This window comes from Lycorma delicatula, chromosome 5, assembly GCF_047948215.1.
Source record: "Lycorma delicatula isolate Av1 chromosome 5, ASM4794821v1, whole genome shotgun sequence".
In the NCBI taxonomy this organism is placed as follows: domain Eukaryota; kingdom Metazoa; phylum Arthropoda; class Insecta; order Hemiptera; family Fulgoridae; genus Lycorma; species Lycorma delicatula.
This window is the reverse complement of record NC_134459.1, coordinates 108,548,431-108,566,547: the sequence shown is the minus strand read 5'-3', so window position 1 is coordinate 108,566,547 and position 18,117 is coordinate 108,548,431. Positions and strand designations below refer to the sequence as shown.

The 18,117-nt window shown below is 27.7% G+C and overlaps 1 long non-coding RNA gene across 1 annotated transcript; it reads right to left on the bottom strand.

Annotated features, from left to right (window-relative positions):
* Window positions 1–12,263: 12,263 nt before the first annotated feature.
* LOC142324511 (uncharacterized) lies at window positions 12,264–16,541 on the bottom strand. The gene is made up of 3 exons (XR_012756310.1): window positions 16,266–16,541; window positions 14,329–14,558; window positions 12,264–12,500 (listed from the first exon to the last, which is right to left on the bottom strand). It is a non-coding gene; the product is annotated as an uncharacterized LOC142324511 (long non-coding RNA).
* Window positions 16,542–18,117: the final 1,576 nt, after the last annotated feature.

Here is an 18,117-nt window from a genome sequence, read left to right as displayed (position 1 = left end):
AGAACATGCCTATTTAACAAAAATATATATATTCTTTCATCTTAATCATCTATGAACTGCATTAAAAAACAACTTCAAAAAGCTGTCAGAACTCTTTCATTTTTTAAATAACTACGTATCTATTTTTGAAACCAGTTACTTGTTATCTAGAAAGATAATTAACAATTCGTTTTGTTAATCTGTTGTTCTCCATTCTTTTATAATTACTGTTACATTTAGGACCTAAAATCATTTTTTAAATTTTCCTTTCTTTATAATTATTTTTTCTATTCTTGATTCTTTGACTGTTGCCATATTTTCTGTAGCATTTAAGCACTTTGGTTAAATGGTTGTTACAGTGTCTAATTTTGAGTTAAAAGGGAGAAATTTTTTATTATACATATTTTTTTATAGATGATAGAGTAGTTCAATTTTATTTGCATTCATTCCTGAGTTGAATCTTTCCAAGTCATTGTTATATTGTATTATTTCAAAGAGACAAAAAATATTTTAAATATCTAGAAAAAAACATTGTCAGTGGACAGATAGCTCTGATGCTGTATTTCATGTCAGATGAGACAAGGTAATTCAAATTAATGCAAAGTCTGGGCAAATTAATTCATGCAACACTAGGTATTAGATGACTAAAAATTCTCATCAGATGTTAATGAGAAAATATATGGTGCTGCGTTCTGCTAATCAAAAAGTGGGGCCAATATTTTTTACCCTCTTTTTTTTAAAATATAAACTTTTGCTAATGCAAATATTGCATTTAATTTCCATTTTCATTTCCTTCATAAAAAGTTACATGTCACATCTGTGTTTAGTCTTTAGCAGTTCACTAGTCAGTCCGTTGCTCACTTGGTATTATAGAGGTTGTCATGATAATAATAAATAGCCAATAATTTAAAGTAATTGAGAAGTTAATAAGCATTGTTTAAGAAAAGAATTCCATTCTTTTTCAAAGTAATAAACAATGAATTCTAACAAAATATGTAATAAAATACTTATGTTTTAAAAGAGTATTTCATTAACATTAAGAAAAATATACATTAAATATTATAAACATGACTGGAGAAACAGACAATGCATTTCAAATAATGATTAGAATGCAATGTAAGAATGTTATTTCTGAATATGAGAATTTTTAAATTATTTAAGAACGATATCCACGTTGTCGCCACTATGTTGAAAAGAGTTAAAGATTAAAGCTTAACAACATGTTGAAAGCCCATTTGTTATGTTAAAATAAATAATGATGTCAAATTTATTTAAAAATAAATCTTTTTCAAAATAGCACTGAAATACATACTACAATTTCACAGAACTATACAAAACTAAAAAAAACTAGATAAGTAATTATCAGTTAAATTAAAGGTTTAACAACTGGGATTTACAAGATTATGTGTAACTAACATATTTCACAAAATATAAAATACCAAACTAGTATTATATATTATACCAAACTATTATATAAAAATTCCACATAACAAATCCTACAAAAAAAGATCCTAATTGTTCAAAATGCTGTATTATATTTAAAGAGTGGTCCAAAAATCGCAAAACAGCCTATTATTTCAGAAGTAGTAAAGAAAATGAAACATTTGAATACACCAATGTAAATTAGGTATGAGGGCCCACCTTTGAGGCAAAACACAACAACGGCCGCCATTTTGAATTGCCATCCATTTACTTAAATAGACATTTATTTAAATGGATTTTAATGGGGGTGGGTCATGTGACGTACCAAAACAGTTGAAATTTTACTAGGAATTCATTTCAGCAATCAGATTTCACATAACTATTACGGTGTAGGAGTTATTGGCATCCAAAACTGACACTGGAGGGCTACATAATGGGTTCAATATGTCAACCATTTTGTTGAATGTATAACTCCAGTCACTTAATCCAGTCAGCAGACACTCACAGAAGCACTTCTGATGCAATTTCCGTGCAGCACAGTATAATTACTTGTTGCAGATGCTGAATATCACAAATCTTCTCTGCGTAAACAAGTTGCTTCAAATGCCTCCACAAATAAAAGTTTGTAGGTGTGAGGTCAGGTGGTCTTGGTGGCCATTCCACTGGGCCATGCCGACCAATCCATTGCCCAGGCAACTGAACATCAAGCCACCAACGAACATTTAGCTCAAAGTGTGGCAGAGCATTATCTTGTTGAAAAAATGAAGGACATGTTCCATCTTCATTTAAAAGGGAAGTAAAGACAGTGTCTCTCAGCATGTCCAACTACTGCTTGGAATTAAGGGTTACATCGATGAAGATTGGTCCAACCACACGGGTACCCCATATCCCATATCACACCATAATTTTAACATCTCCAACAACATTGGATGGGTCAATCCAGTGAGGATTTTCGTCATACCAATATCGGTGATTCTGCCAGTTCACCTCGCCACTGACACTAACTGATACACACTTCTGAAGCAATTTCATCAACCTTAAGGTGCAGATCTTTAATGAGGTCTCAGATCAATCAAATGTTGTAATCCATCACACTTGCTTGCTTGTGACTTATTTTCTTCAGCTTCACACTCTCCTTTTAATTTAGTGATAAAGTCATAGACTTGGATACATAACTTCATATGCCTAAACTCTACAAGTAGTCTAGTCAAAATTTTATACTTTGGCATGCTTATTCACGACAACACATTGAACCACCAATAACGGAACCTCTTGCTTTGAGATGCTGTCTGTCAAACAGTATTGACAGAGAACATAGATGCTGAGGCAGTTAGTGTCCTTTGTCTCTCTCAATCAGGGAATTATCCAGGTAATATCCTCCATGCCGTGCACTCATGTTCATATGCGAGCCGTGAAGACAAAAGTTTTATTTATATTCAACTGACCTTCATTCATAATTAAATAACTTTGCATTCAGCAAGAAACTGCTTATGCAAGCACTATTCACAAACATTTTTTTAATTTCTAGGTGGTCTTTATATGCATAGGTCTGATAAATGATTAGCATAAATCTGATAAATGATTTAGCATGAAAAGAATTATAATTATAACGTAATTTGTTTTCTATGATTTTCTGATTACTACAATCATCATAGACTGCAAACTATGGCACTTAAGATGATTTGGAAAAAAAGTATTTCATTTATTATCTAACAATATTTAAAATAGCCTGTCTATTTAAAATATATACAATATTTAAAATATCCATTCAAGTAAACTAATAACAGATTTCTTAAAACCATTCACTTGTTTAAGGTGTGTTAAAGGTAATTCACCTTGATAAAAATTGCCCTTGATGAAATACCTCATCATCCACTTTTTTGCTGAAAAGTGTTTCTGATGAGATTCATTATTACAAATTTATCTGTTTTATTCTGTTGTTGATGAGTTACTGCAGTGTGTGTCTAGTTAAATTTTTACTGTAATTTAATGGTGAAGCGCTAGTGGCATATCAATTATACTATATAGAATTATCCATTCTATATGTCTTATTCTGCATCCTGAACAGTTGTTACCATGAACTTGTTTTGATTCGATTTTTGATCGTTCCTTAAGTTGCATATGTGTTAGTTTTATTATTTCTTTCTATTACATATTGTTTTCTCTCATCGTTTTCATAATTTTACTATTATTTTTGTGAAATCTTCAGTCATATTTTTTTTCCAACTGTTTGGGGATGTGACTGTACATAAATATCATAGTTCTTTACTACCTAACTTAATGTAATTTTTTATGTGAGCAAATGATCTTCGTATTATTACTTGAACTACTAGTATTTTACAATTATTAAATATTAATATGACAATTATACTGTAAATGATATTGATTAGTACAAAATGGCCTGTTCATCACATGTAATGATAGAGTGATAGTGATATAATTGAACTTTTAAATATTATTTTTTACACTGCATGAAGAGAAATATATAAATAGGTTCTTAAATTCGTTTTTTGTCATATTTCTGCATAGATCAACAATATGTAAAAAAAAATGGGCAAAATAATAAAGGTTTGAAAAATGAGTTTCACTAATTTCTTCAGCATACATATGAAGTTCAGTCTTTAGTTTCGAATGGCAGTACACATAACGTATAATGCACAGCATTAGCTAAGCTTTATAGTTTTAACAATGTTAAGCAATAAACCTAAAGTAAAAACCTCACCATCAAAATAACTTTTTTATAAAATACGGTATGGAGGTGCAACATGTGCGTTGAGGGTGGGAGGTGTAATATGTGTGGTGAGGAAGAGAGATTTAAGGTGTGTGGTAAGCAGTGGCGGCTCTTAGCTAAAATTAGTGGGGGTGCTGCTCTAGAAAATTTTTAGCCTTTGTTTTAAAATTGTGCAAAAGAAAACAAACTTATATAAAAGAAAATTTTATCAGAAACTTGATAAAATCCTAAAAGAACAAAATCAAATATTTTTTACTTACTTTAATATAAATTGTTATATTCAATATATTCAATCTTCATCTATTCATTTAAATTAACCAAAATTTTAATGCGAAGTCCAATTGTTTATTATTATTTATAATGATCTGTAAACTAAAAAAATATTGTTGAAAAAAATATATACATGCATGTATTTTTTATACAATACATATATAAAATATAAACTAATTTAGTATATGTTTAAATACTTATGTGTAAGTATACATAAATTAAGTATATATTTTTATATCACTAATTATAAAAATAATTTAGAAATATGTAACAACAAAAAACATGAATATACTAGAAAATATTTCATTTTTAAATTTAAAGAAAAACATAAAATGATTAATCAACAGACAATTTTTGAAAAATGACACTTTAATTAAAGACAGAGTAAGTTGTAACAGTTGACAACAATATTTACATAGTTACATGAAATTTTAAATTTACATAATTCCAATGATAGTGATACATTATTCAAATTTTATGATTGTTAGAATATGGTTTTGAAAAAATATATATACATACATACATTGGTATATATATATATATATATATATATATATATATATATACAAAAGCCCTGCATATGGTGGTTATATTAGAAAATTCCATTTTATAATTCTTCAGGGTGCTATTTATAAAGTTATAGATTCTCGATCTCCACCTCAAAAATGTTTACTATATCTAAATAAATCTTTAATGTAAAGCTATCTGACAGCCATCAATTGAAGTCTCCAAAAACATTTGCATTGGGGTATAATCTAGGTTATTTAAAATTGTTTTTATTAAATCTGCAGAGTTAAAAATCCTTCTCTGAATGTCGCTTTGATTCAAGCCTGCAGGATTTCAAAAAAGAAATACTCAAGAAATCAAATTACCGATTTCACATCAATTAGCAGATATTAAAGATGAGTTGAAAATTACTAATGCAACAATGTTAAAAAACTATGTCATTCTGTAGAGGTGTTCTTAGCAAAAATTGATGAATTTACCACTGTTGTTAACAATTTACAGTCAGATTATAAGAATACAAAGAAAGAAAATGAATTTTAAAATGTAAACAGTACAGCAGACAAAAATTTAGAAATTCATGAGATTCCTGTTACCCAAATGAAGATGTGTGCTGCATAATGGAAGGTATTGCTAAATCACACAATCACGATGTAAACATCGATATGGTGTATAGAATTCCACTGAATAAGAAGAATGCTATCCTGCCTATAATTGTAAGATTCAAAAGAAGATTAATAAAATATAACTTTTTCAACACAAGTATAAAAATCTACAAAAATGACTGAAAAATACTACCAAATCCAACTCTCCTAAACAATTAACTACTAAAAATATAAACAAGAACTTACCTGATGGACCAATATACATCAATGAAATCCTGTCACCGGTATTATAAAAATATATTTTATAATGCTAATATTTTCACAAAGAATAATGACTATATATACTCAATATAACGAGACAAAGACCAATAATAATATTATTACCTAATAATTTTTATTTTTATTAAATAAATTATGGTATAAAATATACTACATAGAATTTAATTGCAGTTACAGCATTCCTTCCACTCTTGTTAGTGCTGGGAGGAAGCTCTAACCAAAATAATTTTTTTAAGGCTACAAAAAAATGAAAATATATTTTATACAATTTTAAAAATAATTATGCAGTTAATAATAATATTATTGGATCGCATATATCGGGAATAGATTGGGTGGAGGTTTAATCGATGCTCCATTCAAACATTCTTCAACGTCTGCTCCATACTACAAAGACTGATGATCCCAATAAGTAGTCTTCTTTTGCTTGGCCTGTGTCCCCCTCAATGTTTGCCATAAATTGGCTGAGAGAAGTGATCACTCGAGCAGCCTTTTTGCATGCCCTCAAAATGTGATTCCAGAATGTGAATATTGTGTCAAGACTCACACCCAGATATCGGACAGCTCTTTTTTATATCACTTCTGTTCCTACTCTTATCGGAATGATGGTGGGTATCCTTTGACGAGTAAGCATAAAAATCGATTTTAGAAATGGGTAGATTTAATAATAAATAATAGTAATTAACAATAGTAATAAACAATAGTAATAATAATTAATAATAATGTTAATAATAATAATAATAAATCAGACTCAATATGGATTTGTTTCCCATACATCTACTGTAAATCTTCTGGAAGTAATTACAATGATATACAAAATATTTAAATGATAATAAATTTGTTATTGCTGTTGCAACTGACCTTAGCAAAGTGTTTGACCTTGTAGATTATAATATAATGTTAGGTAAATTAGATAAGATTTGTATTAGAGGGAAACTGTTTACATTTTTTGATAATTACTTCATGATTAGAACACTGAAAGTTAGTATAGGGAATGAATACAATCAACATTGTACTTTAATTCAAGGTAGTGTTGTACTTTCTCCTACTTTGTTCAATTTATATGTCAATGATCTGGCCAATTCAAAAATTACATGAAAAATAATTAAAAAATTAGTTAAATATAAGAGAAGTAAAATTAGATGAAAATAATAAGGAAGAGGATAACATGTTAATTGGAGTATAATATATTGAACAAAATTGTCTTTAGTAAAGGATCATAGGTAGAAAACTGGAATTTAGGAGAGAAAGAAGAATAAAGTCTGGGATGCTTACATGAAGTGAAGAAACTTAAAGAAATGAAAGATGTTCAAGAACAAGAAAAATGGAAGGCAATAAGTTAAAACCTATGATAAGGTAGATTCATTAAAGAAGATGGGTTAGGAAGAAGATGGGTTCACCCAATTTGAGTTTTACGTTAGGATGATAATTAAAAATACTGGAAGAGATGTAGTCATTTATATAACTCCCATTTATTATAATACACACTGATTAGAACCATAAAATAACATTCATTCAAACACGTATTCGAAAGAAAGTAGAAAGAGTGTAGAAAGTTTTGCAGAAATTTAATATAAAATCAATAATACTAAACAACTTAGTAATGAATTTAATAGTGAAAAAAAGAGAGAAGGGGAGGAGTGAGAAAAGAGCTTTTCGGAAATTTATTTAACAGAACCAAATTTGAAGGTAATTCCCAAGTAAGTATCCATTAACATCAGAGGGAATTTCAGAAATTATACATTATGATATGAAATAGTGAATTTTACAAAAAAGTAGTCCACTTTTTAACAACTATGTATTCTACAAACTGAAGCTAGTCTTTTGTAGAATACAATCATTATCTTGAATCATTCAAACCGTAATTGCAGAAACTTGTCACCTCTAAGGATTCAAAGACTTCTTGAAAATTCAACAGGATTCAAAGTGTAGTATTAAAATTCATGTGAACCACACTGTACCAGACAAGATCTGAAATGGAAGGAAATGACAAAAGACAAAGATGGAAAACACAAGATTTAGCTAGTTTTGGTTACTCCAGCTCAAGCAGATGGATCCACAGAAAAAAGTTGCATAAGTATGGTTGGTTAGAGGAACAGCTAAACGATACAAGACTTTGTGAAAGATCAAGGAAGTGTACTCAGTTGAAATGAAATAAAGAGCTAAGAAGGACCTGCTATCACAACACCTGATGATAAATTGTAGACAGTAAATGATAAGATTGAGTATTAATAATTAATTCATTACTAGTAATTTTTTATTATAAAAATGACTAAAAATTTGACAAATTGTTACTACTAATTTAATATAGAAAAAAGAATAATTCTTGCACAGAACATAATAAGTAAGTCTTTAAAAGTCACATCAATGCAAATTTTTAAAATTCAATATTACATTGTCTCAGTTGCTTTTGTAACAAAAGTAAAACTTGTGAGGCAAACAGCTAAATTTAATCCACTGGTACTTTACAATTATAGGAGAAAGTAAAAAAAATTAACTTTTTACAATGAAAATTTAAATATACTCCAAAAAAAACTTTATCTTTACAATAACTAAATAACATATTCACATCCATATAATAAAATTTATACAAAAAAATCATAAAAATGTTTACAACTGTTAAAAATAACAGTTTTAATTCTAAAATAAATAAAACATAAAATAATATTTTTGACATATTTTATTTATAATTTCAATAACCAAATGTATACAATAGAGGATAGCATAAATTACATCCTTACAATGATGAAGATTAATTTTACTTGTGACCCACCTCTACATTTTGAAAAAGCAGATAAGAAAAAATATTTTATAAAAATCTAGTAAGGCACACTATTAAAAATTAGGAAAAAATCTCATTCAAGCATCATCAGTATAATGATTATGATGCTTTCTGATTATGGAATCTGGCAGAAGTAAATTTGGATAATTATTGATATTTCACTGGATTTCTTTCTGGAAAATTTAACACATTCTTATTGTTAAGTAGTTGCTGATTCACATAAATGTTAAGAGGCTAAGGCACAGTGATTTGAGTATAAATGAAAAAGAGCTGATATTAAGACAAGTGGTCTGAATTTTTTTTCAACATTTGTTACAAAAAGACAACAGTCAACTTGCAGTATCTTTTTTTTTAATGCATCATAAAAATATTTATGTTGGAGTTGCATTCAGGTAATTGGAATTATAAAATAAGGTAAAAATATCACATTTAACATTCACGTCTCTTGTCTGTCCTTCAACAAAACAAAAAAAAAAACAAAATAAAGTACCAAAAAATAAATAAATAAAAAAAAATAATAATTTTTGAAAATCATTACAATCACAGTCTAATTTATCATGCCTATGATTTTATGTTACTGTAAATGACTTCTGGACTATATTCATGCAGGATCTGTAGGATTTCAGTAATGCTATCTTTTCTACAATTCCGTACATTCTAGTGGAATTTGTAAAAATGATTAATTAAACAAAGAAATTTCTGTTTGTCCATTAACAGGAAAGATGTGTAATTCTATAAGTTTCATTGTTTATACGTTTGCTTAATTTTTGCTATAAGATTTATATTTGTAATTTTAGAGTAAAGCTTCATTTTATTTACATACTTCTATTAGCTATTATTTTAAACTAATATAATTTTTTTTTTTTCTAGTGTTCTAGATTGAATCTTTTATTAAATCTGATATATTTAAAAAAAACCTATGTAAGAATTTAGAACAGCTACGTTAATTAATCTTTTAAAAAATTAACATTCCATCTAGTCTCCCTTTTCCTTTCCACTGGAAAACTTTGCTGCACCTGGTCTCTCAAATATACACACTACCCATATTTTTACTGTAGTCAACAGCAACAACAGGATTTGTGACTATTTTATTAGTTTAGTTGTTGTAGTCATTTCAATACCATGATATGTTGAAGTAACAGATACTATCCATTTGTCATACTATCTAAATAATGAGATTTCATTTAAATGTGTTATTTTACTTTCTGTTACATTGATTCTAACTGCATAAATGCATTTTTTTTTTCTTTAGTAGTGTTTAGGGTTTTGTTTTTTGTCAATAATAAAACAAAAGAAAGTTTAATGAAACTAAAATAAGTTTTTTGTGTTTTGTATTTGTTTTACTAGTATAAATAGGTTAAAAAGTTTTGTTTTGCATTTACTACAATTTTCAGATTTTAATTAACCTTTCAAAAATTTAAAAATATTTATGAATAGATTGTTCTAATAATTTTCCAGACTACTCAAGATACATAATTTAAAAAAGGTAACAATTTACCGTACAGAATTTTCTGCTTGGTAATTTTTCAACCATATATTTACTTAATATAATGTTGGCATACATTACTCATTAAAAAAAAAAAAAAAAAATACTGTTACTAAGCTCACCTTATTGGCAATATTTGTGACACAAATATTACCATAAATATTATTTAATGTATTTAAAAAGATTTCTATAGGGTTTTTTCCTGGTAATTATTAAGAAGTGTTGTAGTCCTAAGATTTGTTCCATTGTTTCCATAATCTCTGCCCCATAAATCTGTTAAGTTTTCTAGATAACCAAAATTAAACTGTTAATGAAAACATAATAAATAAGTAATGCATTTTTTTTTACGAGAAAAATGTCGACCTACAGAAATCTTTTTTCTTAAAGTCGTTACTTTTTAGCATATTAGAAGTTTTAATGATTAACATATGTTAGTGCTGTCATAGAATTTTGATTATATATCATTGAGTTATGTTTAAAATATTTTTATAGAATGTCCTATTTTGATTAAAGCAAATTTAGTTTAATTTCTTCATTTTTACACTGGAAAGGTTTTTTTTCATTATGGCCATGCTCGATTGGTTAGAAGTATTAATAACCGATTAAAATAATTGCAAACAACATTTTTTAACATAGTCATAGCTTTGTTTTGATTTTCCAAAAATAAATAGATTATTATAATAAATGTAGTTTACCTCAATCATCTAAATGATTCATGTCATTGCATGATTAATAAAATTAAATACTATATATATATATATATATATATATATAAAACTGTCATCGATTGCATGGTCAAAAGTAAATTGTGCAGTGAAACCACAATTAACTGTTGTTTAACTTAAATGGTTTATGGAGCTGGTTCATTAAATCTGGCTTTGGCCAGTAGTTGATTACCACTTTCAGTTTTTAGCGTTTAACATGCTTGTAGATTAGAAAACCAAACATTTTTTGCAATATTCAGTTAAAAAGTAGAAAATTCTTTCTTTTTTTGTCCTAGAAAATAATTTCTCTTTTTTAAAAATAGAAAATCAATAAATAATAATTAATAATTTTTTTAAAAATAGATCACCTGTCACTTAGATTAATCCTAGTTAGTGAATTAATATGTAGTCATCACCGTAGTGAGATAAAACTACAAATAGGTCAACCATCCATAGGACCTCCTCCATTAAAACTGACTGAGTACCACTTCACTGAAAACATTCCGGCATCTGGGAAGAATGTAAAGACTCAAAAAAGGTGTATAGTTTATTATAGAAAAGAAAAGAGAAGGGATACAGTATACTGGTGCCCAGACTGTGAGGCAGGACTCTGCTTACAGGAGTGTTTGAAAATCCACCATATTCAACTTAATTTTTGAAAGGTAAAATAAAAAAAATATTATGAATTGCATGCATAATACACATATCCTTTGTGTAATTAATACATTTTATGTGTTACTATAAATTTCTATTATAATAAAATAACAAGATACCTAATTAAATAATTTACTCATCAACTATGCTAAAACTGTGCAGGCGCAGGCTCATATGTGTGCGCGCGCACACACGCACACACAGTCAAAAAATTATTAAGAGACAAACATTTAAAAAAATTATATTAGTTTATGTCAATAATAGTAGTTAAAAAAATAGTTGCAAATACTACAGTAAGTTAACATCAACAATAACAAAATTAGTTTTTGACTAAAGAACATTTTACTTTTAATAAATTAAATAAACAATAAAAACAAAACAGTAAAAACAAATTTCAAATATAATAGTTAATTTTTAAACAATTTGTAACACAGGTTTATCTCCAGCAATTTTCTTGATCATAATTTCTAAGAAATCTGGCAATTTATTGATTGGATTATTACTGTATATATCACATGATATGTGATATTGTGCTACTAAAAGTGAAAGATAAATTCATGATGATAGTTAAAAAAATTCAAAATTTTATTTTGTTAACCACAAACATCTAAATTTGTTTCTATCAATAAGTCATATTCAATTTGATAATTTGAAGCCATTTCCAGACTTTTTTAACATCTTGTGCAGTAAAAATAAATGTCATATAAAATATCAATAAACATAATCTACAAGGAATAACAAAATACTTAGTAATGAATGAAAATAAATAATTTATGATAAACAAGATATTGGATCATGTTACTGTTTGGAAATAAACAAATATGTAATGCTAATAACAGAATGCAAAAACGCTGAAACTCTTCTTACAAGTATCAAAGTAAATAAAAAGAATTAAAAATAAATCAAGAAAATTTCAAATAGAAAAAATTACTCCCACTTGTATTCAGCATCAGCCATAGCAGCTGGGTCAGACTGTTCAATAGCCTCTTCAAAATATGTCTCTAGAGATGGTAGGAAATCTCTTGCTTTACCTCTGCAAGCTTCTAAACTGTCTGGCAAATGATTCCATAATTTTGTCAATTCAGGGCTATGAAAACATAAAAAAAAGCATTTCCAATTGCAAAAAAAAAATTCAACACAAAAAGGAATAACATAAAATATGATTAAAATGCTGATACAACAAATAATCAAAATCTGCTTACATTTGCTAATAGTCACATCAAATTTCATAAAAATTGTCATAAAGTTTTGGAAAACAAGATTATACTGCAGAAACCATTACAAAAAATTTTATTTAAAAATAAATCTAAACGGTCATTTTGATTGTTAAAAAATCATCAGTAGATCCTACAGAAAAAGGGTGTGTATATCGACATACATATTTAAATTCTATTAAACGAACCACTAGTGTAGAATATTGAGATAGCTTACCTTAATTTTTCATGAAAATACTTTTGCTGGATCCCGTATCCTCAGCCATGATTGAAATAATTCCATTACTGCATAATAAAAATTTAAAAATAAAAATACTCAAATACTGAAAATTGTGTATTAATTTACACGAATTCTATTTGTTGCAGTTGTTATAATACCATCTCCCTCAAACTTTCTGATGGTTTATAAAATTGAAATTTTGTTTGTATTTATACGTGTAATATTTTTCTAATATTTCATTTTATGTCATCTAATTTCTAATATTTCTAAATTTGTGTTTATTACAAACAGAATATTTATTGTTTGTTAGATGGTCTGCCATATTAATGGATAGATATTACTCTAAATCAATTATCAAAACACAATAATAAAATAAATGACTTATAACAAATATATAATAAAACACAGACATACTAAGAAAGAATTTTTTGAAATTCTGAGTTTAAGGGTTAAAACGAAGTATGAAATTTACCATTTTTTTTTAATTTCTCTGAAAGGGGTGAAGGAAAGTAAACAATTCTAAACAATGATTGCAATTTTCTCCTCCATTTCTGACTGTATTAAACGAGATATTCACTTGATTTGAGTTTGCAACTACTCTTCAAATAAATGTCTAAAAACATTTTCAGGTTTTTGAATTTTAATATTTTAAGGAATAAAAAAAACATTTTCAGGTTTTTGGATTTTAATATTTTAAGGAATAAAAAAAAAAACATTTTTGCCCTTTTATGCTACCGCTATTGAGTCAACCTTTATGAGATTTGGTAAGACTATGATTGTAATTTATTTTTGTAATTCTGATTATGTACAGTATATAGTGAGTGAAGGTATGACAGAAATTCTAAAAACCAATTAATGAGTCCTGTACTGACCAAATTGTTTGTCTGAAGTACAATACACTGATAGTCTTTATAAATTGAACTGGCTTTAATTTTTATTTATCATCATTATTCTCATAAGCATGAATTTAACGAACACAGAAGGTCCAGGGGGCAGAGACCCTGGCTAGATGGGGAGGGCATGTAAAGCAAGTCCTGACTGACTGACTAAAGATCCCCTGATTGCGATGGGAAACGCAAGTAGTCATACAGTGCAGGTGACATTGGAACAAGGATGCTAGTAAATATATATTACACTACCCTTCTCCTTATTCTCAAATAATTTCTCCTATATTTAGGTCCTTAATATCATCTGATTATCTCAGAATGCATTATATAAATTACACTTATAGCGGTTTTTGTATGTTAAATCAGCACATTTAGTTTGTATACACAAATATAATCATATAGAACTGAATATCTTATATCAAGATAGTTATCCTACAAATTTTACTACAATTTCTTTGATAATTTTTTAAAAGCAAAAAATTCACCAAATGGGAGTTAGTAGACAAATATTACCTACCATGATAATTAAGTACCGATTTTATGCACTATATTTTTATTGTGCTACTACAAATGTTATATACTTAACATACTCACTTTCCCAATATATATTATTTCTGAACAGCAGCGTCCTTCATTATTTGTGCTAACTTTTTACAGGGTCTTTTACTGAATCGCAGATTGATGCCACATTTTTTACCACCTAACATTACACCACCAGTATTAATAGTACTATTAGTGATGTCATCTTCAATATCTAGTGGTGCTGTTTGTTGCCTTTTCACGTGACATCCTTCATTTTTCCAGTTATTCCAGTATTCTTCTCTCTATTAAGTGAAATCAATTTATATCATAAATATGTTACTGTAAATTTATTTTTAATTACACATGTATAGTAGTGATTCAACAGAATGACTATAATTTTATCCATTGAATCATCGAATACATTCATGGAAAGTAATTGACAAATGGTAGTAAATGGTATTTTTACAACACTATTAATCACCAGGATAAAAATTTATAATCAATGTTTAAATTTTGCTTTTTATTATTAAGCCTTTTAATGCATTACAAAGATTTTGGAAATTTCATTTTCAGCCAATTGTTTTTTTAATATTATAATTTTGTTAATTTTTTAAAAAGGTTTATAAATAGTATAATATTATTTATATTAGCATTTTAGTAAATTTCACATAATGTTATTCTTATTTTTCAAACGTTAATTAATGGTCTCTGAGTTCATAATGCAAATAAATAAAAAGTTTTTTAAATGTAAAAGTATTTGTTTTTTCAAATAAAAAATTGTACACTGCTCTACTAGTAAAGTGTAGCTTTTGATTAATTTTCACTATCTCTCTTATGTTTAAATTCATTATTTTTTTATTTTTTTTTTAATAATAAAAATTTATATTTTTATATCATTCAAAAAAACAAAACACTCAGCTTATGCACAGTTAAAGCCTTTCCAAATAAAATAAAAAAGTTAGAATTTAAATGTTTGATTTGTATAATATACAACTGAGCTTGTATGAGCAGTATATTTAAGAATAAAAAAATGAAAAATTTGCTGTAACAATGATGTTAATCAGCAGACTTCTGATGTAAAAATGTATGATAGAGAAATACTGAGGAGTAGGATATTCCAGTATTAATATTTTACAAATGAATTTAATTATGTTAATTCTATTTTTGAGTTCATAAACCTGAGCTTTTCTGTGGAAAAATACTGTAACTTAAAAATATAACTGAACCTTAGCCCATGAAATTTGAGCATTGTTTGTCACTAAAGCATGATAAAAAAGAAAGTCAAATTTCAGAAAAAAAATATAATGCTCAGAGGACCTAAAGGGATTGGAGTGAGAAATAAATTTAATCAGGATTTAAATAACTGTCAGTTCTACAGAAAAGCTGTAAACAACAAACATATAAATTAGTAGTAACAGTATTAACTTATGATAATATAAAAAACAAATAAATGGGTAATATACAGAGTATATCACACAGTTCTACCATGACTTTCATAACCTATTATACTCGTGAAAATAATTGAAAAAGTTCATAATAAACATACGTCCTAAAATGCTTTGTTTACTTGTTATGGCTAGTGAAAGATTAGTACCAGAAAGATTAGACTCATGAAGGTAACACACATTATAGTCAGAAAGCATAGATTAAAAATAGCCAGTGTACCTGTGACTTCCAATCTACCACTTGTGCCAGTGTAATTAGCTGCACAAGTGGTCTCATGATTACCTTGTAATCTGTAATCTATCCGGGCATTCACAGTACTTACATTATTTTTACAACGAGGGCCTTTCTGGTTGAAACAGAGGGTTGAAATAGCAAAAATAAAAACATACTTGGCTAAGCTAAAAGTAATCATTTTTTAAAGCTGTACAAAGTGCGCAAATGATATAATACGTTTAGTTCATCAAATTTTCATTCCTGCTAATAAGTTAACCTTCTTGAAATTAATCACATTATTTGATTGTATACTATTTTTTTTAATATAAGATATTATTCAGAGTACTTACCTAGTTTATATGTACAAGTCTTTTGTAAATTCTTGTTTGTATTCATATAACATACTAATACTCGTAAAATATTTAGAATAAGCTAAACACAAATAACTATGTAAACCAACTTTGGTACAGTTTTAAAATACGCCACTGTAGGTTGCAAAGAATTACATATTTCTTATTGTAAATGACAACGTTAAAACAAACACTTAGCTTAATAAGTTATCAGAAAGAAAATATTACATAATATGCAAACTAAGTTTGTTTATTTTTACATCACTTGTAATGGTATAAACAAATATAATTTTTCATCAACTTGCTGTAACACAGATTTTGACACAGTTGTTTTGACTAACTGTGGCGAAGTATTTTTTTTTTGTTTTGTCTAACTAGATGTAATATGAGAGAGTCGGATGCCGTCGCAGCAATTACGCTATCTTGTTTCCATTCTCTGTAAACACTCCCTCTCACAATCACCACTACGTACAAAATTGCCGCAGTAATTAAATGTTTTTTTCTTCAATTTTGTCGTTTTGTCGACTTCAAGTTTGTCGAAGCCATGTTTTTTTATTTTACAATAGGTTTTTTTACTATTACTTCCTTATTGATCTGAATAATTTAGTTTTAATTTTCGATAGTATACTTTTAACATTTTCGTAATATATTTAAAAAGGATTTTTTAAATGTAATTAACAATTTTTTCACAAAACAAAAACAAAAGGATTTTTAATTACAGTTAGATTATATATGAAGAATGATTATGTATGAAGACCCGGATAATCGACTATTACGCAAATATTATTTTCAAAGTACTTCTTATTTTGATTAAAATATTTAATCATTTTCGTTAAAATACCACTAAATTAAAAAAATTGTTTAAAAGAAATTCTTTCACAGAATATTAGAATCACTGATGAGAAACGTACTTCAATATATACTTGAGGTTACTTTAAATAAAATTTCAAGCTAAACACAAACGCACACAAGATTTTATTAACACCCCTCTTTGTAATTATTAAGTGCAATATTATACTCGAATTCCATCTAATAGTTGTACACAATAAATAAACCCTGTCATTGTAGTTACTAAATCTGTGTATGTCCAAATATTTCAGTTTAACTATTACAATTTTCAGATTTTAAAACACGTGCACTACGATAGATTAATAAATTATAGTGTTGATTCGTGTTTTTACAGAATAAACCGTTTGAAAGTAAGGCATGTTACCAAAGGGTTCTGGCTTCGAATCCCAGCAAGACTCAATATTTTTACACCCTAAAAATGCATTTCATAATTAAAGAGGAGAAAAATTTTTTAACATGTTAATTAATAAATTAATTATTTAAGATGAATAGATTATTAATGTTTGTTTCAGTAATGCGTGATAAAAACTGTTACATAACAGTTCCGCGCAGCACAATCTGGGTAGCATCTCTTCGCTGAACCCACCGGGTTGTCTAGTGATGAACACGTCTTCGCAAAATCAGCTGATTTCGATTTCGGGAGTTCTAAAGTTCAAATCCTAGTACAAGCAGTTACTTTTATACGGATTTGAATGCTAGATCGTGAATACCGGTGTTCTTTGGTGGTTGTGTTTCAATTAACCACACATCTCAGAAATGGTCGACCTGAGACTGCACAAGACTACACTTCATTTATATTCATACATATATCCTCATTCATCCTCTGAAGTTCCTCCGGTAGTTCCGGAGGAGACAGTAAACGAAGCATCTCTTTGCTATTCGTGATTGTTTCGTAACCCTTTCTCCCTCCAACCATCTATGAGGGTTCAAGATTAGACAGTCTACCACTTAATACATCATTTACATGATAGTAGAAATGAGAATATTATTTTATAAAACAATT